Source organism: Sphaeramia orbicularis, chromosome 17 (assembly GCF_902148855.1).
Source record: "Sphaeramia orbicularis chromosome 17, fSphaOr1.1, whole genome shotgun sequence".
Taxonomy (NCBI): domain Eukaryota; kingdom Metazoa; phylum Chordata; class Actinopteri; order Kurtiformes; family Apogonidae; genus Sphaeramia; species Sphaeramia orbicularis.
This window is the reverse complement of record NC_043973.1, coordinates 37,684,609-37,711,559: the sequence shown is the minus strand read 5'-3', so window position 1 is coordinate 37,711,559 and position 26,951 is coordinate 37,684,609. Positions and strand designations below refer to the sequence as shown.

Sequence of the window (26,951 nt, the reverse complement as noted above, 5' to 3'; positions counted from 1 at the left end):
CAAGGTCATTCAGAGTATAACTGCACAAGGGTCATGAAAAACAGACCGAGCTCGCCGTATTACTGTCATTACTCTATTTGATATGATGTGCACCACTGCATTCAGCCTTTTGTTGTATTTGTTATGTAATGTTGAAGATATTTTGGAAGTAGCAGCTGTGAAAAACAAATGTCTGATGAATGGCCAAGGGGATACATAAACCTTATCATGCAAATCTCACTTTTTACCACACTGCATTTTCCTCATTACCTTGTTACTGTGCTTGAAAATACACATTGCACCCAAGGGTTACCTGAATCAGCTTAAAATGAAAACGAAATTACATTATTATAAGACAAGTACCTGCTTGTTCCCAACACTCCTCATTTTTTCATTGATGAAAATGAAAATTTAATTATCTAATAGAGAAATATTACCCTAAACAACTAGTGTGGGTTTCAATTAATCAGTTTTTTCGTGTTAGTCTCTAAATCCTGCCTCGGTGGCTGATTTCTGAAGCATTTTATACACCACTGGATAAGATACTAATGCAGGATTATATTGTTTTGAAAAGTGGATGAGAGGATAAAGAACTTCCTCTAAAGGATTACATTGAATTTTAGGCACACAGTGTCTTCTAATCTTATCCCTCCTTCCTACACAATTTGTGTAGGCATGTCCTACTCACAAAGCAGTTGTTGCATTTCATCCAGGTACATTTAGCCTTCTAAGTTTGGCTTATAATAACACTCACAGTATGTTACTGCATATATGAATATTACATCCGTATGTCGTTAGTCCAGCTGTGGCTAGAAATTGCCATTCCACAGAGAGGCACTCATTATAGTCGAAGAAATAAGGCTGCGCTTTGACTCAGAAAGAAAAGTTTCTGAAATAATAATGGCAACTAGAGACGGTCTGATGGTGGAAAAAGCCCACGGTTGATAAGTACTTTGAGAAAAACCCTTGTCTTTGACTATTAGAAATTGGATAACTGTGGAAAATGGTCCATTTCTAACAACTACATTTCCATTTGTAATATTTTACTTAAACCTTTGAGACCCAAACAGTCACCGGTGACACAAACCATCAACAGATCTAAACTGTTTAATACCTGTTGATCCATTAATCCTATCAATACATGTAAATAATTGGTGTAAAATGCAGTTGTTCATCTTTTCATGGTCATCAGAAATGACCCATTTGGACATTCAGAGACTCCGTAGTTACCATGGAAACACCGTCCTCTTCTACAACATTTATTCACCAGTAAAACCCATGGAGTTTGATCAATGACAGTGGATGGACACTTGTTTTTACATTCAGTTAGCAATATATTTCAAGTTCAAGTTCAAGTTGACTTTGTTTGTACCCGTAGGTAGATTTGTTTGCAGTAAGCTTTCACTCACTGCCGGTCGCTGCGTGCGCAAGCGCCCAACACAAATCCTTCTTCAGAAATTGCAGTGAGGAACAGAAGATAATGCAAAAAAGCTGAAAAAGTAACTTTTTTCTAAATTTTTCTCCATTTTGATATAATTAACTTTGAATTTACTCTGAGTTTTCATGAACATCTACATAATGTGTGAATTAAATATTTGAAAATACATGATTTACACCAAAAAATGCAAAATACAGGGGATAATATTTTTAAAAATTGGTGATAAATCAGTTAAGAAAGGTAGAAAGAGAAAAATTCATTTGCGAACTGCTACAAAAGTAGCACTGGGTCTTTATGGGTTACCTTTTACATATCTGTATGTTCAAGAAATCAAAGGCAAGAACCAGCACAAAAGGCAAATGCTTATCTGTAATTGGGGTACAATTATGGAATAACCTCGATAAAAAATTAAAAACATGCACATCAGTCACTACATTTAAAAGGATGTTTAAAACTAAGGTATTCAATAAATATAAAATATTAAGATAAAGTAAGCCAGTTATCAGTATAAGTCTAAGATTTTGCTTAGATTGTATTATTTGTTTTATTTATATTACTGTTTAAAACTGCACCATCTTGTTTACTTGTTTTGTTTCTGTAACTTTCCTTTTTGTAAACAGGGTAGGCATAAATAAGCTGTTGCTTCAGCTACACCATTGGTTCCCAACCTTTCTTGGCCCGTGACCCTATTTTAATATCACAAATTTCTGGCGACCCCAGACATTCAAAATGGAGACATTGTTTTTGCTACAATTTATTTGTTTTTGATCATGTAATAGTTTGCTATACTGTGTTGCAAATAAACTTTAATTTTAGACAACATTTAGTCTATATAATGTATATTATTATGGACGGAGGCAGAAAAGCCAGGTGTAGATTACTGCACAAAGGGAGAATTTTATTTTCCTTGGTCAGGATATGTACAGTCAGTCCAGCTTGGATTTACAAGGCTGACAATTAATACTGAACAAACAAGAACTCAAACTATGAATTATGAAAGAGCTGCAGCATCTGAAACTGACCACAATGAACATTTGACAGATAAACAGAACCACAGTGCTTCAGTTTCAGCTTCAGAATTTGTCATGTCTTTTATGGATTGGGATTTTCTCTTTCAACTCACCACATATTTTTTTCTTTTTTGTTTGTTTGTTTTTTTATCAATTACTAGAAATTGCAGGCAACCCCATTTGAATTCCAGGCGACCCCAAAGTTGAAAAACACTGGCCTACGCCTTTTCGCCCATGTTTGATATAGAAATCCAAACTGTATGTATATATCGTGTTCTGTTAAATGGACAAATAAATTACTACTATTGCTATCTGTAAAAGACCAGTCAATATTTCCGTGTTGTTCGTAGCGTGCCTCAAATCCATCTAAGCTCGAACCAAAAACATGTCAGTTATCATCTTGTCAAACCCTTAGTCATGATGAAAACTTTGCTCCCTGTGTTGTGTAAATGGGGACAGATGGCAGCCTGAAAGAACTTCTGACACAACGGAGGACTGAGAGGAGGGAGACAAACAACACACCATTTAGTGGGAGCTGAAGAATGACATCACACATCACTCCACATCAGTGTGGAGGCCACATGCAGGGAACCCACTGTCTGTGCCACCGCCACGACAGGAACAGGACGAGACTGGATGGACAACACCTTGACAGCCTGTTGTTGCTGGATCACAAGGCCGTGCATTTGTCTGGTTGTCATCATTTGCCAAGTCATAAGAAAACCACTCCGAGGCAGGGTTTATAGACGTTAAATTTTATGGTCACTATAAAGACAATTTAAGACCCATTTCACATTCTGTCATGCCAGGCTTTGGTGGTACTCCTGATGGATCTACACCGCAGTACTGGAGGATAGCAGGTGTTTGCTGACTACTACTTTCTGATTTTCCACGCAACTCGAAAGCCCCAACACTGAAGTTCTTAATTTCTACGTTTTCTCAAAGGAGTCATATTTTGCTAAACCCACTTTTATTAGTCTTAGGTACATTTATTTCTGTATTTGGGGCCCATAACTAGGGATGTCCCAAAACTACAGATAGGTATCGGGAGCCGATCTGGCATTTTTTCGAAGATCTGATCAGATTTAGTCATGAGATCGGTAGGGCTGTAGCAATATACTAATCTCACGATACGATACACGATATTCAGTTCAGAATTCGATATATATCACGATATTCAGCCAACGATATGATTTGGTGTGATTCAACACACTTATATAATTTTCTGAAAGTTTTTAAAGGGACAGAGTGATTTTGTTGACATCTTGTGAGTGTTCCATTGACTTGGATTGAATTAATTGAACCAAAAACTGAAAGCGTTGATCAGTTACACAATATATGGCTCTGACTGGACAGAGAGTCTACAGCTTGCAAATGCTGGACAAAATGAATCAAAGATCTGATTAGAAAATTTGTTTGATTTATTGAAACAGTGCAAACTGTGGCTTCCAAGCCTTAGAAAAGTGCATAATCTATTGAGGACTTGCAGCTGACATCACTTGTCATGTGATTGTTGTTTACACCGCCATACTGGTAGGCACGCTATCTGGATCCAGAAAGTCAGAACTGTTGCTTTATATTGTGTTTTTCTTTGGACTCGTGTTTGTGTGTTTTGTTATTTGCGAGTATGTCTGCTTGTGATAAAGGCACCATAGATGAGTTTCAATGTTTACTAAAAACAGTGATGCGCGCGTAACTCAGAGGTAAAAACAGTAGTCCCAGCTCCAGCCAGCTCACATCAGCCGTACACCTCCAGACTCTCATGAATGAGCCGATATGTTAGCTCTAAAATGGTCCATTAACTGTCTGTGTCCAAAAGCCGATCCCATCTTCTCTTTCACGGCCGCATAATTTGTCTTGACCATATGGGGAAGGCTGTCCCATAGTAGAAAAGCAGACTATCACAGACGGGTGGGGAGTATTGTCACCAGCTCCCCACTGAACTCACTGGTGTCGCCCTCCGTGGCTCCGACTGCCACTTCCATCTGCCTCACCCAGCTGAGGAAACTCAAAGGGATCAGGTAGATCCACAATCACTCTGTCTGTATAGGTGATAGTCCAGGGGAAGCCCTCTTGATAGGTTTAAAGGGGTCTTCATCACCATACAACATGATGACAATTCTTTTTTTCCACGCTGCTAAGCGCAACAGGCATGCAGGCTAACTATACTGAGAAGCTAGAAGTAATAAGTCTAAACAGCGGTCGGCAGAACAGAACCACCGCTGCCACCAATGGAACCGAGCGGTCTGTATGCAGAACTTATACCTGGTGAAAGCGAAGTAATAAACGGCACACAGGAGTTTAGCAGGTCCATTGTTTAACACGTTGTACGACCCAAGGAAAGCTTGCCTAGCAAAATGGCGTTGTAAACAGAAAACCACGTGATCATGTGACGTGTGTGCAAAACCTCAATAATCCCCTTATTAAACTTTTTATAAACGTATACAAATCGGAACTCCCAAGAGGGATTATATCACAGCTTTATAAGAATATTTCAAATCTTAATAATCATTCCACCAAATACATTAAAGAAAAATGGGAAAAGGAAGGAGGATTTGTAATAACAGACGAAGACTGGGAGCGGACATGCACATCTCGCTTTCCTTCTTTTTAAACCTGAAGTGCTCCCACACATCTGCTTTTAAGTATGAAGGTGCTGGATTTATATTCGCAGCCATTCTCCTGAATCTCTCAGCTCTGACTGCGTAAACAGGAAGAGAAAGACGTCGGCGTCTGTGTAAAGAGAATATCTAGACGGGTAACTTGCTAGAAATGCTCTACAGCAACACTAGTGGCTGGCTGACCTAATCCCTCTTCCTGCAAAGCAAACAGGGGAAATGGGCAACGAGCAGAGTGCCAGACAGAACATGGGGATTTGAATGGGGCTTAATGCATCGATACTCTCGGATGAAAAATGGATACTTTCTGGGGAAACAAAATATCGATATATATCGCAGAATCGATAAAATCGCTCAGCCTTAGACATCAGGTCGATCTGGGGAGTGGGCAAAAGTTTTGCCCCATCAAATTAAAGTTTCCGAAAGGTAGAGAAAGGCTTAGAGCAGGGGTGTCAAACTCATTTTAGTTCACGGGCCAGATTCAGCTAAATTTGATCTGAAGTGGGCCGAACCAGTAAAATAATAACATAATAATATATAAATAATGTCAACTCCAAACTTTTCTCAATGTTTTAGAGTCAAAAAAGTTAATTTAGCTCATGAAAAGGATTACAACTACAAACTATCCTCTCAAAAGATGTGAATAACATGAACAAACTGAAAAAATAAGTGTAATTTTAACAATATTCTGCCTCAGTTTATCATTTACACATGTACATTATAACTTACAGATCACAGTGGATCTACAAACACACAAAACATTTAGTAACAGGCAGAATATTGTTAAAATTGAAAAAAAAAAAAAAAAAAAAACTCTTAAGGCATTTCAGGTTATTCATATTTGTTCAGGTTATTCACATTTTTTGCTAAATTATACTTTGTTTCAGTGTAAATACATGAAAATATTTACATTTACAAAGAGAAAAAATTGGAATTGTCATTATTTATATGTCATTATGATAGTATTTTACTGAATCCTGCCCTCTTGAGATTGAATTGGTCCGAATGTGGAACCTGAACAAAAAGGATTGTTAATATCTTAGTGTAATTTTTGCATTTCACAAATTCATCCCAAGGGCCGGACTGGACCCTTTGGCGGGCCAGATTTGGCTCCCGGGCCGCATGTTTGACACCTGTGGCTTAGAGGAATTAGTAAAGCGTAAAGTGTCCCTAAATTGAATTATCTGACCAGCCCTGCAAATAAATTGACATTCTTTTGAACCAACCCCAGCCTGACCTGCAAGTAACCCGCTTCACATCACTAACGCACGGCACCAAACGCACCCCCATATAATACCTGGACGGACTTGTCCATAGACACACTACCACAGTGGCAAACATAAGATTCTAATTTGTCCCACAGTATGAATTTGGAAAGTGCGAAAATTATACTAAAGTTATTAAGGGTCAAAAGGTGTCATACTTGTAGCTCAGGTTCCACATTCAGCTTAATTGTGATCTCAAGTAAAATAATAGCATAATAACTCCAGATTTAAATCAAAATTTCATTGTAAAAAGTTCGTGTCAGATTGGTATCTGCAAAACTAATCCCAAAAAAAAAAAAAAAAATTGGCTTGGAAGAAAAAACAAAATCCAGATTAAGACATCACTAACCCTAACAGTTCAAAAAGTTTGAATTTGAACCCTCCAGGTGCTGCAAAGCTATCGTTATATTCATTCCGGCAAAAATCAAGTGGATTTCTACGACCTGTTTTAATTCCTGCTTAATTTGTTACATTTTATAGCTAGTTATGTCAAGACATTTGCACATATAAGGTCAAGGCTTCCGATGAACATTTCTCAGAGTATGACATAATTGTTTGTCAGCAGTAGCGGTTGTAGTAAAAACTGAAAATATGTCCAAACTTTGAGTTGATTACCTAAAATGTTCAGTTGTTGGATGTATTAAGTGGCTGAACGGGACAGAAAGCAATGTCAATAACCTGGAGGTGGTGGGGCGTGAAGTGGCTCATGCATTTAAAGGGCCAGTGCTCAGAACTACCTTTCTGGTGTCATTACTCAGAAATAGGGTTGAAGATGGACCTGTGGAGTTGAAATAATGAAGAATTCAGACCCAAGAATAGCATTTACAGTTTATGTAGACCATAGGGAAATGTTTTAAAATGCATAATTCCATTTATAAAAAAACAAAACAAAATATCACTCCTTTAACAAAGTTCAGTGAGTTGCACATTCTTTCTTCAACCAAGCACAAAAATCATTCAATTTTTAAGGCCTGACAAACTCTCACTTAAGTCATACATTTTAACAGCTACAGAATATTGAATTTTAGACTTTTCAAGCCCTGAAGAAACTCATAAATGTTAAAAAAAAAAAAAAAAAATCTGTCAAATACAGGCTAATTTTCAGCCCATCATCTTACAAACAGTTTAGTTAGTTTAGTTTTTGGTTGTTTATTTTTCGAGCACATAGAATCATGAGATAACAAAGAACCATACAACATGTTCAAACTAAATTTTTCAGTGCTCAAAGAGGAGTGGGAGGAAGTATAACTTTTAGACTCCCACTCATTTTTATAAACTAATAATTAAATTAATTCCGCTTCCTTTACTTTAACACTTTTTTTTGTATATATATTTTTACAATAACATGAAGCAAACCAAACCATTCACATACACTTTTTTTAGTCACCTCGTACACAATCAGTTTTGCATAATCAGCTTTTTTTTTTTTAATATAAACTAGAATATTTATATGCACTTTAAGTATTTACTGCAAATGCAATCATTAATAAATATGATAATATCTCCTTATCATGATAGTCTGTATTAACTAATTAATTAAATTACAAATAGGCAACACACAAAAATATCATATTTTTAGGTTAGTTTCGTGCTGGTAAACCAAAATAGTGTGACATGTAAACTGTATCCTGTTCCATTCTGCTAACCATATTCAAAGCATTAATCGCAGAAACCTTACTTTCTGTTTCCTTTTTCTACTTCTAGAGGTGAGTGAACATCAATTTGTCACGAGCTTATGGTGCACTGCTGCTGCCCTGTCAGAACCATCAAACCATTTTCATGAGAAAAATGAAGAAGTGAGACATAATTAGGAGGAACACGTGGAAACCATGAGTCTGGTTGAGTCAGTGTTTGATGAGCGTCGGTGATGAAGAGGGAGAAAACTCAAACATACTCAAACACCCACTGGCACATGCACTAATTAGCCTTTTGTATTCAAGCCATTCTATTTAGACTGCATTGACGTATTGTGACTCAAGCACTGTCGGAGTCAGCACTTCATCAATTAACCATTCACTAAATCAGCCTTCACTAAATCAAACAGCTTTTACGGTGAAATACATAAAAAAAAAAAAAAGAAACAAAAAAAAAAAAAACAGAGCGAGTATGCATTTTTTGAAACAAACAGAAGCATTTGGACTGAACATTGCCAAGCTTGCAGCCTCCGTACCAGTGTGTCTGTAAATCTGTTAAATGACAACTGACACAGAAATAAGCCAATGTGCAGCCATGACCTATGATCCTTGGATGTGCTCTGAAAAAAAAAAAAGACCTGGGAAAAAAAAAAAAAAAAAAAAATCAATATGATCCACCATAACCTTTAAAAACAGAGGATGCCTACATCCTGCTGAGGTGCGCATGGTTGGGATCTGAAGCATGACAGACCCTGCACAAATACAGTGGCGGAAAACATTATTAGATCACCCCTTGTTTCTTCAGTTTCTTGTTCATTTTAATGCCTGGTACAACTAAAGGCACATTTGTTTGGACAAATATAACGATAACAACAAAAATATCTCATAAGAATTTAATTTAAGAGCTGATATCGAGACATTTTCCATATCTTTTTTTTTTTTTATAATAACCAATATAACTTAAGTTCTTATATCAATAGCTATGGCATTGTACTGTAGAAGAGAATAGAATAGAATAGAATAGATCTATATTGTTACTGTTACAGGAAAATCAGTTGAGAAGCTCTGTCTCTTGTGTAGCAGCAAAGTGCGAAAAGACTAAAAATATCACAAAATTATACTGAAAAATATTGACAATATACACAAACAAAAAGAAATACTAGAATATACAAAAAGCTAGCTCTACTACAGATAAAGAAATGTATACAAGTTGTATATAATTCTTTATCTGTCATATCGAGTTAGCTTTTTGTATATTTTATTTAGTATTTGTTTTTGAATAAGGATAAGGATACAGTCGTGGAAAAAATTATTAGACCACCCCTTGTTTTCTTCAGTTTCTTGTTCATTTTAATGCCTGGTACAACTAAAGGTACATTTGTTTGGACAAATATAATGATAACAACAAAAATAGCTCATAAGAGTTTAATTAAAGAGCTGATATTAAGCAATTTTCCATGTTTTTCTTGATAAAAACCAAAATCACTTCAGTTCTTACATCAATATATGTGGCATTGTACTGACAAAAACAGTGCTTTTAGACATTCCATGTTTCCTTTTCTGTCTGTTTTAGTCACATGATACACACAGGAATTAGTACTTGATTGCATAACCATTGTTTTTGATGACTTTTGATGGGCTAATAATTTTTTCAGTGACTGTATATGTTGACCACTTTTATTTCATTGCCTGGATCTGTACTATACATCTCTTGTTATGAATGAAAAGAAACAAGTAACTACATTAAAAAGGTATGTTCTACACCATTTCCCAACTGAAAGCAAATGTATGGATCAACTTTTATATTGATCAAGATCTGGCACCTTCCGCTATCTTTCTGGAATATGGGCAAAGGTTGTCTGGGTTTATTGGCTACTTCGTGGGTTGCACTGAATGAAGGATTCTGCAACTGGATTTGCAAAATTGCGTAAAGAAAAAGTTGTTTTGGTGGAATATGCGAACATGGAAGCCCTACAAAAGAAAAGAGCACATAAAAAGTTGTGTTTCCTTAACAAAACATGCAACGTGATATCATGAATTGCGTACAGATAACAAGCCACTTTTAATTGGCGTGTTATCTGTACGCGATTCATGATATCATGTTAGTGATTAGCACGATTAGCGGCTAGCGCATTGACACACCATCAAATGGCATTAAATAACACGTGAAAGGATGAAAATGTGTACAAATAGCACACCCAATGCAATAAACTGGTGTCACATACAACGCGATTTCATGAGATCAGTCTGAAATATGCCATTTTCCTGGTGTAGTTGCAGCTAGAAAGTAGTTGGTTTTAGCTTACCGGCCAATAGGCCGTAAGCTATTGTCATCATGTGGCGTCCGGCGTCGTCGTCATCGTCTTTTGTCATCTGTCGCCTGTCGTTCATTACAAAACTTTCAATCAACTTCTCCGAAACTTACAATTCCGATTGACTTCAAACTTGGTATACAGCTTCTTCATGATGATGTCAACAAAAGTTAGTGAAATTCTTTGGATCCGGATCTGATTCTGGATTTGGTGCCACTTTGAAAAATTTCCCCATTATAAGAGATAGGAAGTGGATCGATGCAATAAAAGCCTCTGGTATGTCTGTCCATCACCTAACCCTCTGGACCACACAGCCCCCCCAAATACCATGATAGATGACCCATCTTGAAATACCATATTTTCATTCCAAAGGCATTCAGGCACCCTTTGCTGCATATAGATCCCTAAAGTCCTTCTATTGTTATTTGATGGTTACATACTTTGAGATATATATTGGCAACACATTTCACTACAATTTATGACCAAAGTTGACCTATGGTAAGTCAATCAAGCCATTATTGCATGCACATTGTTTCCAGAATAATATGTGTGAATATGGGGCGGCTGCGGCTCAGTTGGTAGAGCGGGTCGTCCAATGACTGAAGGGTCGGTGGTTCAAATCCTGGCCCCAACTGTCCGCATGTCGAAGTGTCCTTGGGCAAGACACTGAACCCTAAATTGCTCCCAGTAGGGCCAGGCAGCGCCTTGCATAGCAGCAGTCGCCCGCTGGTGTATGAATGTGTGTGTGAATGGGTGAATGTGAGGAATTGTAAAGCGCTTTGGGCACCGTGAAGGTGTAGAAAATGCGCTATATAAGTTCAGTCCATTTACTTGTTTCAACAAAGCCAGGTCTATCAAAGAATAAATCTCGTCCATGCTTTCAGCTTGGGCTATTTCTGTAATATAATAAATACACATAACTGGCTGATAATAAATGGCATCTGGAATCATTTCCCAAAGCTTTTAATTTGGCCGGTAAGTGGAGCCCGACTGATTATAGCATATCACCAATTAATCAACATCGGCCAATATGTAGCCGATGAGGCCGATACATTAACTTTTTTTGCTGCGCGGAGATTCTGTCGCTCGCTGCTTCTGTGTGTGTGTGCGCCGGCCGGAGAATAAGAGGAACTTTAGAGCGAGTTAGTTTCACTTTCACTCCTGCTCAGACAATGACGCTATCACCCCCCCCACACACAATCACGGAGCTACCCCCCCACTCGCGCGCTCTGACAAGGATGGACTGCTTATTCCCCCCGCTCCGACTCCCCCCCGTCTTATGAAGTATTCACCCCCCGACACACCCATGTCCATGCACTTCCTGTCTACCTCACAGTTTCATTCTGCCAGCAGGCCTGGGTATTAATAGTGTAGGGGAGACTGGGGACAATTGTAACACGGGTCAGTTGTAACTCTTGCAATTGCTCCAATCAGGAACAACTTAGGACTCACCTAATTCTCTCTGCACATGCTCAGTTTAGTCCTTAGTCCACATAAGAAGCTGTAGTTCCGTGAGGCTAACACATCAAAATTTGAGTGAAAACATAACTGTGTGGTACGTCATATTTTTTGCTCTAATTATTTTTGTGATTGCATAGTTTGCATTTGAAAGTTGTGCAAATTATATTTGTGAGATAAACAAAGATTTATGTAACTGTTTATCCACCTGTCCACAATTATCTAATATAAGATTATTACATCCTGTGTAGATCAGTGTTCTTATTTCATATATTGGCCAATATATCGGTTATCGGCCAATATATTGGATATCGGGTTTTTTTAGCCCCCAATATCGGTATCGGCCCCAAAAATCCCATATCAGTCGGGCTCTACCGGTCAGCTACAGGGCCATTGGTCCTATTTTTTCGTGTAGCGAGCAGGACTTTCAAAGCAATAATACACATGAAGAGGAAGCAAAGAACCACACGACAGAGTATTCCAGGACAGTTAGCAAGTTACACATGATAAAGGTCTTGATGGCTTGACATAATAATCCTCCTTTTTAGAGGGAATCTGAGGTCATAAACCGTAAACTGATTCAAGTAGTAAAAAAAAAAAAAAGTCCATATTGGTGACTATTGCTTGCTTGGTAGGAGGTAAATACAGAAAAAAGACAAAATTCTGAAGTTAGAAAAACCATTTGACCCTAAGTGTCGAGCTGTCCAACTGAAAAGTGAAGTGAATACAGAAATCTAAAAAGCTGCCTTAACATTGATGTCTACTGAGGACTGGACATTGCAAATTTACAGCTGGAATTCTCTCTCTCTCTCTCTCTCTCTCTCTCTCTCTCTCTCTCTCTCTCTCTCTCTCTCTCTCTCTCTCTCTCTCTCTCTCTCTCTCTCTCTCTCTCTCTCTCTCTCTCTCTCTCTCTCTCTCTCTCTCTCTCTCTCTCTCTCTCTCCTCTCTCTCTCTCTCTCTCTCTCTCTCTCTCTCTCTCTCTCTCTCTCTCTCTCTCTCTCTCTCACCCTTGTATGAAAAATGGTTTTGATCACTATAAGGTCATTTTGCGCCATGACAACTATACATGGGTACATTTTTCTATTACTCAAACTTAGATTATCTAAATCCACAAAGTTCTGCATAATTCAGACAATGGCTATTGTTGTAGTGTTTGTGCTAAAGGGGTCATATTTTGCTAAACCCACTTTTATTAGTCTTTGGTTCATTTATTTGTGTATTTGGACCCTAATAGTTCATAAAGTTTGAATTTGAACCCTTCAGGCGCTGCAAAGCTATCTTTATATTCCTTCCGGCAAAAATCGAGTGGATTTCTACAACCCGTTTTAATTCCTGCTTAATTTGTTACGTTTAATAATTATACTAGTTACGTCATGACATTTGCACATATAAGGTCAAGACTTGCGACGAACATTTCTCCGAATTGTTAATCAGCAGCGGTTGTAGTAAAACCTGAAAATATGTCAAAACTTCGAGCCGATTGCCTAAAATTTTCAGTTGTTGGTTGTATTAACGAACTCAAGGGGCTGAACAGGACAGAATGCACGGTCAACAACCTGGAGGGGGTGGGGTCATTTGCATTTAAAGGGCCAGCGCTCAAAACAACTTTTCTGGTGTCATTACTCAGAAATAGGGTTGATGATGGACCTGTGGAGTTGAATTAATGAAGAATTCAGACCCAAACATAACATTTACAGTTTATGTAGACCAAAGGGAAATGTTTTAAAATGCATAATTCCATTTAAAAAAGCAAAACATCACTCCTTTCACTATCATGAGCTCAGCTGCTGTGTTCGGCTCTTGTTTATTGATTACATTATTTTCTCCTTGACAGTAATCTCTGCCGTAGTTGTGTTTAAGAAGTTACGCTAACCGCAAATTAACGGCACTTAACTACAATAGCCAGCATAACTTAGCTGCATTATCTGATTTTAGCACTGATTCGTATTGAATCATACGGTCTGTCAGCTGTCAGCTAGCCTGATAATTAGATTAGGTGGGGCCGTTATTGTTTATACCCTTCACCACATGACTGTTATCAAGCTGCAACTGCATGGGTTAACATTTAATAAAAGGAGGTAATATCACTTAATAGCATTTATTAGGATGCTGTTTGCTGATGTGGTCTCTGTTTTCAGTGAATTCTAGTTTCACCCATCGCTCTTCTCCAATTCCATCTACTCATTTAACAAAACCAGCGTGATGACAGTCATGTTCTGCATCTTTAGGCTTCACAATTGTATTTCATCCACCAATTAGTGTCATCAACAAGGGTTCATCCACCATGTATGTGAACATCTATGCTTGAATCAGAACAGCAGATTCAAGGTTATACATCTTTACAATACAAACGCTAAATGTTCAGAGCTTTTGTGTCATCAGCTCATAAAATAATTACAGTAAAGTGGCTTGTTGTTAGGGGTGTCTATTGGCAAGAATCTAATACGATATAAATCACAATACTATGATCACAATACGATACATCACAATATATCATGATACTGTTAAAATTTTACAATTTTTTGTTTGTTTCTTTTTTTTAATGATTATTTCCTTGAAGAATTGAATTACACCCAAAATCTGCACAAATACTAAACACATTTTTATTGGATCCCAACAGGATCTAATGCTATATCACAACATTTTCCTGTGCTGAAACTTAAATTATGTTTTACAGACATTACAGTTTAAGATCCTGTTCAAATGTTCATATTCTATTAGTTCAGAACTAACATCAAAACATTATTTTTGTGCAATCTCAACAAAAGAACTAAAATCTGCCTCTTTAGGATGCTTCAAAAAACCATTATTTAATAAAACAGTGTTAAAATAATAATAAATAGAACATAAACAAAATAGAAAAACAAAAAGGAACCTGTGCAATATCTACATTTCATTAAATACCTAAAAAATATCAATACAGTTTAAGATCCTGTTCAACTGTTCATATTCTATTAGTTCAGAACTAACATCAAAACATTATTTTAGTGCAATGCCAACAAAGGAACTAACATCTGCCTCTCTCAAACAGTAAAAAGTGCTTTTAGGGTGCATCAAATAACCATTATTAAAAAAAAAATATATATATATATATATATATATATATATATATATATATATATATATATATATATATATATATATATATATATACAGGGTGGGGAAGCAAAATTTACAATGAACATTTAGTTGTTTTTTTCTCAGCAGGCACTACGTCAATTGTTTTGAAACCAAACATATATTGATGTCATAATCATACCTAACACTATTATCCATACCTTTTCAGAAACTTTTGCCCATATGAGTAATCAGGAAAGCAAACGTCAAAGAGTGTGTGATTTGCTGAATGCACTCGTCACACCAAAGGAGATTTCAAAAATAGTTGGAGTGTCCATAAAGACTGTTTATAATGGAAAGAAGAGAATGACTATGAGCAAAACTATTACGAGAAAGTCTGGAAGATACTATTAAAGAAGAATGGGAGAAGTTGTCACCCGAATATTTGAGGAACACTTGCACAAGTTTCAGGAAGCGTGTGAAGGCAGTTATCGAGAAAGGAGGAGGACACATAGAATAAAAACATTTTCTATTATGTCAGTTTTCTTGTGGCAAATAAATTCTCATGACTTTCAATAAACTAATTGGTCATACACTGTCTTTCAATCCCTGCCTCAAAATATTGTAAATTTTGTTTCCCCACCCTGTGTGTGCATATTATTTATATATATATATATATATATATATATATATATATATATATATATATATATATATATATATATATATATATAGTGTTAAATAAAATATGAACAAAAAAGAAAAACAAGAAACAAAAATGAACCTCCACAATATCTGCATTTGAAGAAATACCTAAAAATATCGATACAGTACTTTTTATGGCTCAGTTGGTAGAGCGGGTCATCAAATAACTGAAGGGTTGGCGGTTCGAATCCCGCTCTGTCCTAGTCAGTCCGTTGTGTCCTTGGGCAAGACACTTCACCCTCCTTGCCTCCAGTGCCACTCACACTGGTGTATGAATGTTTGGTGGTGGTCGGAGGTGCAAAATGGCAGCCCCGCTTCTGTCAGTCTGCCCCAGGGCAGCTGTGGAATTAGATGTAGTTTACCACCACCAGAGGGAGAATGTGAGAGCAAATGAATAATGGGTCAATAATGTAAAGTGCTTTGGGTGTCTAGAAAGGTGCTATATAAATCCAATCCATTATTATTATTATTATTATTATTATTATTATCGATACAGTATCGTGAAATGAAATATCGCGATATATTCAAGAACCGATATGTTCTTACACCCCTACTTGTTGTACCTTGCAAAGTGTAAACTGAATTTGTGTAACCTATATGTATAACCTGTCTTATGTCTTGGTATTGTTACAAATTTCTTCTTTTTTAAAGCTTTAAATGGTCTAGCTCCTCCTTATTTATCTGAGATTTTAACAGTTCCCCGCCCCAGCAGAGTGCTCCGATTGTCCTCCCAGATGGTTTTGGATGTTCCCAGGTCCCGATTATAAACAGTGAGCTGATCGTTCATTTACTGTTGCCGCACCAAAACTGTGGAACTCGTTGCCTCCTGACTTACGAGTCCTCACTGACCTGGCCCTGTTCAAGTCCAGATTAAAGACTCACCTGTTTAGACTGACTTTGAACCCTTAGCAGTGAGACACTATTAGGTTTGAATCTGTGCTCTCTTTTGTCACTGTGTGTTGTGTCCTATTGTTTTATGCATATTTATGGTACTTGATTAACCTATTTTTTTTAATTTTATAATTTAATCATTATTTTAGATGTAAAGCATTTTGGTCTTTGTTATGTTGTTGTAAAGTGCTATAGAAATAAACTTTGATTTGCCAACAGTAGCTAAATATGTATGACTGTGTAAAACCTATTTTTGAGGAACCTTTTCTTATAAATGCTAAAAAAGCAAAGTTGCATATTATTTCAGCCACAAAGCTTATGATAGGAAATTACAACATTCCCACCCACACTTTAAGGAAACAGCTTAAATGACTGTGTTGTAGTCAGTGGATTCCCATCTACACACTGTCAGCTTGAAACACAGACAACAGTGGAAGGTAGGGATGTAACGATATGAAAATTTCATATCACGGTTATTGTGACCAAAATTATCACAGTTATCATTATTATCACAGTATTGTTGAAATTGTGCTCAAAATGTTCAAAAAGTACTGATACACACACTGAAATAATTTAACCAAGTTGTATTTTGAAAATAAATAAATAAAATAAAACAAAATAAAATAATTGGCACAATATACCCTCTGTTGCAGAAACATTCAAGTATTAACCCTTAGTGGTCTGAGCCTATTTTGGCCGTTTTTTAGTCCTTTTGATTTTGCCTTTATATAATATATAAAAAAATGTTTACTATACCCATGTTTGGTATCTTTTTTTTTCCAGCACAACTTCATTTATATCATCTGTCTATTTGTTTTTTCACTTTAATCTACTATAGCAACATAAAAGGATAAAAAACACACAAAAAAATATAAAATCCGATTTGAAAAATGTATATAATCTATTGCATAAATAACACACAGATGCTTAACGAACCTTTTCAAAGACTTTAAAAGCAAATATTGGTTCCAAATATTAGGTATAGAAAATTAAAATTGTAATAAATTAAAACTATGCTCAAATACTTGACATAAAACCAGATCTTTACATAGGCGTTTTCTCCAGAAAAGTGCGATAATCAAACACAATTATCATGATAATTAGAATTTAAACGGTAATACTAACCGCCTGCAATTTTACCGCAGTTTATCGTTATACCGGTAATCGTTACATCCCTAGCGGAGGGCTTCCAATCACAAATTCACACAAGTACTACATTTGATTGAAAAAAAAATCATTGAGGGCCCCTGATAATAGTGCATTTCTGAGGAGCAGCAGACAGCAGAGACACTCATACATGATTTCCCAGGCTGGGTAAAAAAACTGCAGATGCAACTATGAGAAGAAGTCACTTTTAAAAACAGAGGAACTGTTACTTTCTGCCTTTTCACATTAGGAATCTAGCACAATCACTACGGTTCTCTAAATACGTGACAATTATTACAATCACCGCTCAGTTTTCCTTCTAGCACACACACGTAAACAGCTGCACGCATGCACGTTCGCGCACACACAATGCATTCTGTATTCACAATCAGCTGGTTTTTCATCGCAGCCCAGTGTGACGAGCTCTCAGCCAGTCTGAAAAACCTAAATGCCTAGCACAAACACAGAATGTATTCATCAGTTGGAGGCAAAACGTCAGCATTCAGCTAGAGAAATGTCAGTATAGAAACCACTTCACCAGTAAAGCCACTAAACCGGCCAGTAAATGAGTCATCTGTCTGGCAGCCCTGGGTTTTAGCAAAAAGCTGGACATATGTGCTCTGTTGTTTCAGGACTCACTGAGAATAAAAGAACAGTGGCCTGTTGAGATCAAACCACATGACCACAAACACGACTGTAACGCTATGAGATGGACTTCAGGAAAATGTGTTTAAACTGAGGGATCATGACACGATGACACACACAGACAAATATTGTAACTGTGGCGCTTCAGACAATGAAGTGGAACAAGCCTGAGGGGCCTGAGAAAGTGAAAGAAGGAAGCAGTTAAAGCAGTGGTTTCCAACCGTTTTTGGCTCATGACTCCATTTAAACATAAAAAATTTCTGGCGACCCCAGACATTGTTTTGTTAAAATGAATTTGCTTTTAGATGTATGTCTACTGAAGCTCCTACACTTGAAAATTGGATAGCTGTGATCCACGAAATTTTTTGTGATGGAAAAACTCACATTTTCTTTACGACTTGAACAAGAGGAATTTAAAAAATGTTGGGCGCCTTGGATTTCATATATAACCTTAGCAAACCTGACTTTGACTGAACATAGAAGATGGTACCAACTCTCTTCCCTCAAGGTTTTTCTTTTTAAAATTTTATTTATGTGTTTTTTTTTCTGAGCTACTCTTATGTTCACGGTTGCCTTTTGTGTTCGAATTTCTGAATGCTTAATGTACATGTGCACTGTTAGGCTCTTTTTATTTATTTCTTTTTTCTTTACATTATGATTAAGAATGCTGCCTTGTGTGTATACATACAAATGTATTTATGCCCCCCCCCCCCCTTTTTTTTTTTTTGTCTTGTTTCCTGCATGTGTGGTTGGGTAGATGTACGGGCTTGTTGATGTCATTTTTACTGTCTTTTTTTTTTTTCTTTCCTTCTTTAAAAAAAAAAGAGAACGGTGTACTTGGTGTGGTTGATGTCGTGTATAATGTTTTGTATGACTTTTCTGAAAAAAACATTTGAATTTAAAAAATAAATAAATAAATTTGGTCATGTAATAGTTTACTATACCATGTTGCAAATAAACGTTAATTTTAGATGACATTTAGTCTATATAATGTATACTATTCTGGACAGAGGCAGTAAATCCAGGTGTAGATTACTGCACAAAGGGAGAATTTGATTTTCCTTGGTCAGGATATGTACAGTCAGTCCAGCTGTGATTTACAAGGCTGACAATTAATACTGAACAAAAAAGAACTGAATCTATGAATTATGAAAGAGCTGCAGCATCTGAAAGTGACCACAATGAACATTTGACACAGAAACAGAACCACAGTGCTTCAGTTTCAGCTTCACAGTTTGTCATGTCTTTTATGGACTGTCATTAGTCGCTTTTCCATTGATCCTCAAATTGCGCAAATATAACTTGTGCATAAAAATTTACGTAATGGAAAAATGACAATTTTGCCAAAAGTCTCATTTTTCGATAAAAAGTTTTTGCGCTGGCAAGAGGTGGTTTTTCAGGAGTAGCGCAAATGGTATATCATGCAAAACTGAAACGGAAAGACCTTTTTTTCACAACTAAAGTCAGGTGAATTAAAAAAAATGGATGTTGACGTACATTACAACAAGCGAAGAAGAAGAGTAAACATGTCGCGGTATGTGTGGACACACCAGGAAACCCAGTCATTTTTTAATTTAGTATGAGATAGAGGGGTAATATATAATAATAATGAATATATCTGTCAATCAACACCATATTTACGTTCATCGCCATGTTTACGGAATGACTTCTCGTGCCATCTCGCGATAATAAATAAACAAATCATAGCATTTGTGATTTAATGGAAAAAACAACATTATGCACTTCTGTTTTTCAACATTTAGTCAATATCGGTAAAGTTTTGCGCAGATGTCCAATGGAAAAGTCACTATTGTCTCTCTCAACTCACCATATATTTTTTACTAAGTTTTTATTTGTTTTTTATTTTGATCAATTACTAGAAATTTCAGGTGACCCCATTCGGATTCCAGGCGATCCAGCGTGGGGTCCCAACCCCAAGGTTGAAAAACACTGAGTTAAAGCAACTCAAACAAGAAAACTCCAAGACTGTGTTTTTTTTTTCCTTCATTTTTGTGATGGAACTCTTTTGATTGGGTCTCGTCTAAGCAGATGGTTAAGCAGATGTTCACGTCCATCTGCTGCCGTCACAAGCCTCTATAGTTCCACTGATATTAATTCCAAGCAACATTGGAACATTATAGACGACGGGGGAGATCACAGATACTGCTCTTGCAACATATGGTTTGCAGGCGACAATCCCGTCCATGTGACTGGGCAGAAATTACATTACTACATCGGCGTGACCAGTGCAAACAAAGGTTCATAATTTTTCTGCTGCACTTTTTCGATGCAAAAATCACATGCCGGAACAAAATAAACAAACTGACAGATGAACACATGAAGGCAGTGCAAGAATGTTTGACCAGCAATGTTTTTTTTTCCTTTTAATTCAACTATATCTACAATGTAGACCTGAGTATTAACCCATAAAGACCCAAACATCCACCGGCGACCAAAACCATCTACTGATCTAGACTGTTTAATACCTGATGATCCACTAGTCCCATCAGTACATGTAAATAATTGGCGTAAAATGCAGTTCTTCATCTTTTCATGGTCATCAGATATGACCCATTTAGACATTCAGAGGCTCTGTAGTTACCGTGGAAACACCGTAATCTTCTACAACATTGATTCATCAGTAAATCCCATGGAGTTGGGTCAATGACAGCGAATGGACACGCTTGGATTATGTTCAGTTAATGATAAATTTTACTGAAAAAGTCACTTTTTCTTTAGTTTTCTCTGTTTCTGATATAACAACCCTCAACTTTAATCTGAGCTTTTATGAACATTGACTTGATCAATGAATTAAATCTAGGAAATCACACAATTTCCAGAGGATACAGAGGATAATATTATAATAAACAGTGATAAATTGCTTAAGAAAGGTTAAAAAGAGAGAAAAATTCATTTGGGAAGTGATATAAAAGTCACAGTGGGTCTTTACGGGTTAATGTGAGCAATGCATTTGATCAGCTACAAATCATCATATTGATTTGACTGATTAGCATAAAAATTTTTTTTATAAAAACTAAAATATTTAACCCTTTCATGCACGAATTATGAGAAACTTAATCAATTTTTTTTTCCTGAGTGTTTTTATTCCTCTTTAGGCATGAAAAAAACAATGTGATTGAAAATTTTCATTTGAAAAAAAAAATAATAAAATTATAGATAGATAGATAGATAGATAGATAGATAGATAGATAGATAGATAGATAGATAGATAGATAGATAGATAGATAGATAGATAGATAGATAGATAGATAGATAGATAGATAGATAGATAGATAGATAGATAGAATTTTTTTTTTTTTAAATGTAAAAATACATAAAAAAAAAAAAATAATAATGAAAAAAACAAATTCTCATGAATCTATTTTTCATGAAGTTGCAAAAATGTCCACTCAGCTGGACACCACATGTTTAGGTTTTGACACAAAGAAACATGTATTTACTGATATTTTGATATTTGATGTTTTGTGTGAAAACTATGGGGAGGGCTTGTGATTCTGGGGGTTTATGCTGAGGAGAGATCTACATAATGTTACCAATTCATGTCAGAAAAGATATGTAGTGTCTTAAAACTTTAATAACGATATGTGTAAAAAAAAAAAAAAAAAAAACACAACAAAAAGAACAACAAAATCCACGAATATACAAGGGAACAGCTGTAGAATAGCTGTCCACTGTAGTGACCAGTGTGCATAAAAGGGTTAAAGTGAGAAAAGCTTACATAACTAACCATTCAGTTTCATTACCATACTGTAATGGTAGAGCTGAGCAATATGGACGAAAAGCGAAATCTTAATTTTTTCCAATGTTATGGACCATTTACGATTTTAATCCATTGTTTCCTAGCTACATTAATTGAGGAAAGCCGGACATATTCACAATTGATATATTACAAAAAGCAAACAGGTTGAGAACAAAAGGTCTCCACAGGAATGATCTCAGTTTTGCATGATTTTACATTATTTTCAGAGAGCAAAATCTTGATACAATGGTGGATGTTATTAAATATATATCTATGAAGCAATGGTTTTATTCTAGTTTGAAACATTCAGCACACACCAAACTAAAATTTAGATCATGAAAAATTTCCCATCTCATCTGAGTTACATAAATATTCCAATTACTCCTCGAATAAAACCAACCTCCTGGCTATGATGGTTAATTTATCTTGTGTTCATGTATGCATTCAAATAAATCTCACTTTGACATCCATATAAAGCACCTTACATACTTATTATATTCCAATCTTAGCTATTTTCTCATTACTACCTTTTCCACTTATTGTCAAGTTGCTTATGCTTATTTGGTTTATCTCATTTTATTAACTGTCTGAGGTTTTTCCATTTTACTTGCACATTTTTAATGTATTCTGTGGTTTGTCTTGCTTTTCTTTTGATATTGAGCAAACAAATACAGAAATAAATCCTTTAGAAGTCTTTGTTAACTTCATTTGACTGAAAATATTATCTTACACTGTAAAAAAAAAAAAAAAAAAAAAAAAAAAATCTGTAATTTAACAGAATTTTCAATGTTTATTTTACATATTTTTCCTGTATTTTAAGATACAGGAAAATATCAATGAAATGACAAAAATATAATGTGATTTTATATGTCAAATGGAAAATAACATGAAAAAACCGTGACGGTGAATAAGCCAAAAAATTCCAATTTTATAAAAGAAAATTTTTTTTCAAAGAAAAATACAGTTAAAATACATTCGCAAATGTATCATAATTTAACAAATATTTATTTTCTACTTATGAGATTAAACTGTTAATTTAAAGTTTAATACTGTAAAAAAAAAAAAAAAAAAAAAAAAAAAAAAAAAAAAAAAAAAAAAAAAAATCGAGATAAAATTACTGACAATTAACCATAAAAGAAGTATTTGTTCTGTAAGTTTAACAAGACTTGTTTGTTAATTGACAAATATTCTGTGTAATTACGGGAGGTATCACAACAAAAATGTTGAATAAATGTGTTTTTGTGAATGTATAACATGTATAAGCACTGATAAACTGTCCAAATACAGTTTTTATCAGTGGATTGTACAACTTAGTCTCATTGAAAATTATATATATATATATATATATATATATATATATATATATATATATATATATATATATATTTTATAGGTAATTTTATTGTTTTAATACATGTAAATATTCTTTATTAAACATTAAAAAGTAAAAAAAAAAAAAAAAAAAGAAGCAAAATCTCATGTAAAGTTAAGGCAAAAAACTTTATTTTAATTATGGAAAATTACTGTATTTTTATGAGATGGTTACTTTCCGTTATTTTACAATATTTTTTCGGCTCCCCTGCTGTCAGAATAATACCGTTTTGGTTTTTTTTGGGTTTTTTTTACAGTGTAGGCGTTGAATGAATGTGTATTAAAACCGGCAGATTTGAGTGTGGTTGCATGTAAATTCACAAATAAATATTCCAACCTTGAACAACCTGCAACTTTAATGTCTCAAACTCACTTTTTTGTTTTTTTGTCCAACTTCTTTGTTTCCCTCTTGCACACAGTGAATGCTTTCACCTTGTTTGACCTGTTCATCATACTTAATGCAAACCCTCCTGTAGGCTGAATCCAACCCAGCAGCACATCCTTTGTTTAGAAATTCATCTTTAGATCAGATACCCAGAAACCTGAGTGGACTGTCAAAACACAGAACGCCCCCCCCCCCCCCCCCCCCCCCCCCCCCCACGGTAGATCCCTGGAGGAGACAAAGCACACAGTCTCCGTACAGGTACAAAAATCCTACGTGATTAAACTGAACCAAAAAGGACCTCGATGGGAATGGGTTTATCTGACACGTGATTATGTTTCTATGAAAAATAAATTGTGTACAGCTCGTATGGCAAAGCTGACAATGCTACGACACCTGAGCAACGACAAAACTCTTATTTTGGAAACACCAGCGCACATTTCCACATGCGTAAAAACTTCAGATACAGGATACAGGCTTTAAAATCTCACGAGAATAAGAACGGGTGAATACAAAGCATCAGTGTGAATAAAGTCAGAAAACGCTAAATTCAATATGATAAGACAAATCCTAGGTTCTTTGTTTGTTTTTTTCGCAGAGCTAAGGCGCACGCTGCGTAAAGTCTTACCGATGTTCCAGCGGCGTTCCCGAAGGCGGATACTGTGGCGCACCGGTTCCGTGTGGTCCTGCCTTTCACTGCCGCGCTTCTGAAGCTCTCTCCCCTTTTATCAGGTTCCATTTGTGCCATTCGCGCTCGTTCCCCTTTCAGACCCCGAGAGCGAATCGATTGGCTTTGACACAGCCGACGCAAATCCGTCTCTTTACCAATGGCTGTCAGTGCGCACGCCCCCTGCCTTCCCCACCGCTGCCTACATCCGACATCCATCTGACTCCCAAAACCAGAACAGGGTTATGGATCTGTCTCCTCAATTAGATGAAGCCTCAAGCCCAGGGGCTCTCTGTCTCTCATCGACTCCCTGATGTGTTTTAGTTGATTGTCTCACTGCTATAACAACAATGAAGTGAACCATATTGATGGATTTATTAGCCTATGTCTGCAAATGGACAAAGAGACATTTCAGGTGGAATGTATGGTGATGAAAAAAAAACAAGAAGATCCTGTGTAATTGGAAATGAAGAAAAAATATGATTAAAAAAACAAACAAACAAAAAACAATATAGTAACTCAACATAATGAGATGCATCATTATTTTCAGACACTTATTAATTTTTAACTTTACTTTGACAAAGTAAAAGCCATATTTTTATTCGGAGAAGAATTTTTGTCAGTATATACAGTCCCAGAAAAAATTATTAGACCACCTTTGTTTTCTTCAGTTTCTTGTTCATTTTAATGCGTGGTAAAACTGAAGGTCCATTTGTTTGGACAAATATAATGATAACAACAAAAATATCTCATAAGTTTAATTTCAGAGCTGATATCTATCCATTTTCCATGGTTTTCTTGATAATAACCAAAATCACTTCAGTTCTTACATCAATATCTATGGCATTGTACTGACAAAAACAGTGCTTTTAGACATTCCATGTTTTCTTTTCTGTCTGTTTTAGTCACATGATACACACAGGAGTTAGTACTGGATTGCATAACCATTGTTTTTGATGACTTTTGATGGTCTAATATTTTTTTCTGCAACTGTATTTACATTTACACACACACACTCTCACACACACACATATATATATATATATATATATATATATATATATATATATATATATATATATATATATATGTACACGGTGGGGAAGCAAAATTTACAATGAACATTTAGTTGTTTTTTCTCAGCAGGCACTACGTCAGTTGTTTTGAAACCAAACATATATTGATGTCATAATCATACCTAACACTATTATCCATACCTTTTCAGAAACTTTTGCCCATATGAGTAATCAGGAAAGCAAACGTCAAAGAGTGTGTGATTTGCTGAATGCACTCGTCACACCAAAGGAGATTTCAAAAATAGTTGGAGTGTCCATAAAGACTGTTTATAATGGAAAGAAGAGAATGACTATGAGCAAAACTATTACGAGAAAGTCTGGAAGATATTATTAAAGAAGAATGGGAGAAGTTGTCACTCGAATATTTGAGGAACATTTGCGCAAGTTTCAGGAAGCGTGTGAAGGCAGTTATTGAGAAAGAAGGAGGACACATAGAATAAAAACATTTTCTATTATGTCAATTTTCTTGTAGCAAATAAATTCTCATGACTTTCAATAAACTAATTGGTCATACACTGTCTTTCAATCCCTGCCTCAAAATATTGTAAATTTTGCTTCCCCACCCTGTACATATATATATATATATATATATATATATATATATATATATATATATATATATATATATATATATATATATATATATATATACACAGACAGACAGACAGACAGACAGACAGACAGATAGATAGATAGATAGATAGATAGATAGATAGATAGATAGATAGATAGATAGATAGATAGATAGATAGATAGATAGATAGATAGATAGATAGATAGATAGATAGATAGATAGATAGAGTCACTGTAACTGTAAGATATCCTACTGTGGGACCACATCTGGACAGTCAGTTTTCTCCATAAAGGGTTGTTACATCTGGAACACAATGGAAATGAAATAAAACTGATAATACATGTTAAAACATTCACTGCATATGGTAAGAACTGGCTGAAAATAAACTCGAACATATCCACTTTTTGTATAATTGACTGATTGATGTATTTATTTGGAATATGAATATCAAAACAGAAGAAAATGAACAAAACACATAAACACAAGACATAAGACTCATAGAGCATATTCAAAAATGTTCGCTGAGGTCTGTTTTCTTTCTTTCTTTGTCTTTTTTTTATCTCTTTGTGAATGTGTGAGTGTGCTGGGATTTTATATAGTTTTTATATTATTGTCATTTATACTGTAAATGTATTTTTCTATTGAAAAGCCCAATGAAGGATGCAAGTTGCTAACTAGCTCAATGCTATATACTCTTTATGTACAATATCAGATATTCTATATGTCCACCATGTTTCACTGCAATGTTCCTGATAAATAAATTAATACAGAAAGAAAAATGGGGGGGGGGGGGGGCAGCACACTGAAACTGCCCCTCTGCTTTTAACCCATCACTAGTTGAACATGCATGAACACACCTCACACTGCAGAATAGGAGCAGTGGGCTGCCATGTCAGGTGCCTGGGGAGCAATTGAGTGGTAAGTGCCTTGCTCAAGGGCACATCAGCCACTAATTACTGTGAC

The 26,951-nt window shown here is 35.7% G+C and overlaps 1 protein-coding gene across 2 annotated transcripts in view; it reads right to left on the bottom strand.

The window, feature by feature from the left end:
- The window catches only part of LOC115436532 (cAMP-specific 3',5'-cyclic phosphodiesterase 4B-like), a 122,867-nt gene extending 98,454 nt beyond the window's left edge, over positions 1-24,413 (bottom strand). The window contains exon 1 of one of the 2 annotated variants that reach the window (XM_030159397.1): positions 24,300-24,413. The gene's annotated coding sequence lies outside the window, so the exon portion shown is untranslated. Of the gene's footprint in view, positions 1-8,480; positions 8,566-24,299 lie in introns of those variants that run through there. The other variant, XM_030159398.1, reaches the window with a different exon arrangement.
- Between the last annotated feature and the right edge of the window lie 2,538 nt (positions 24,414-26,951).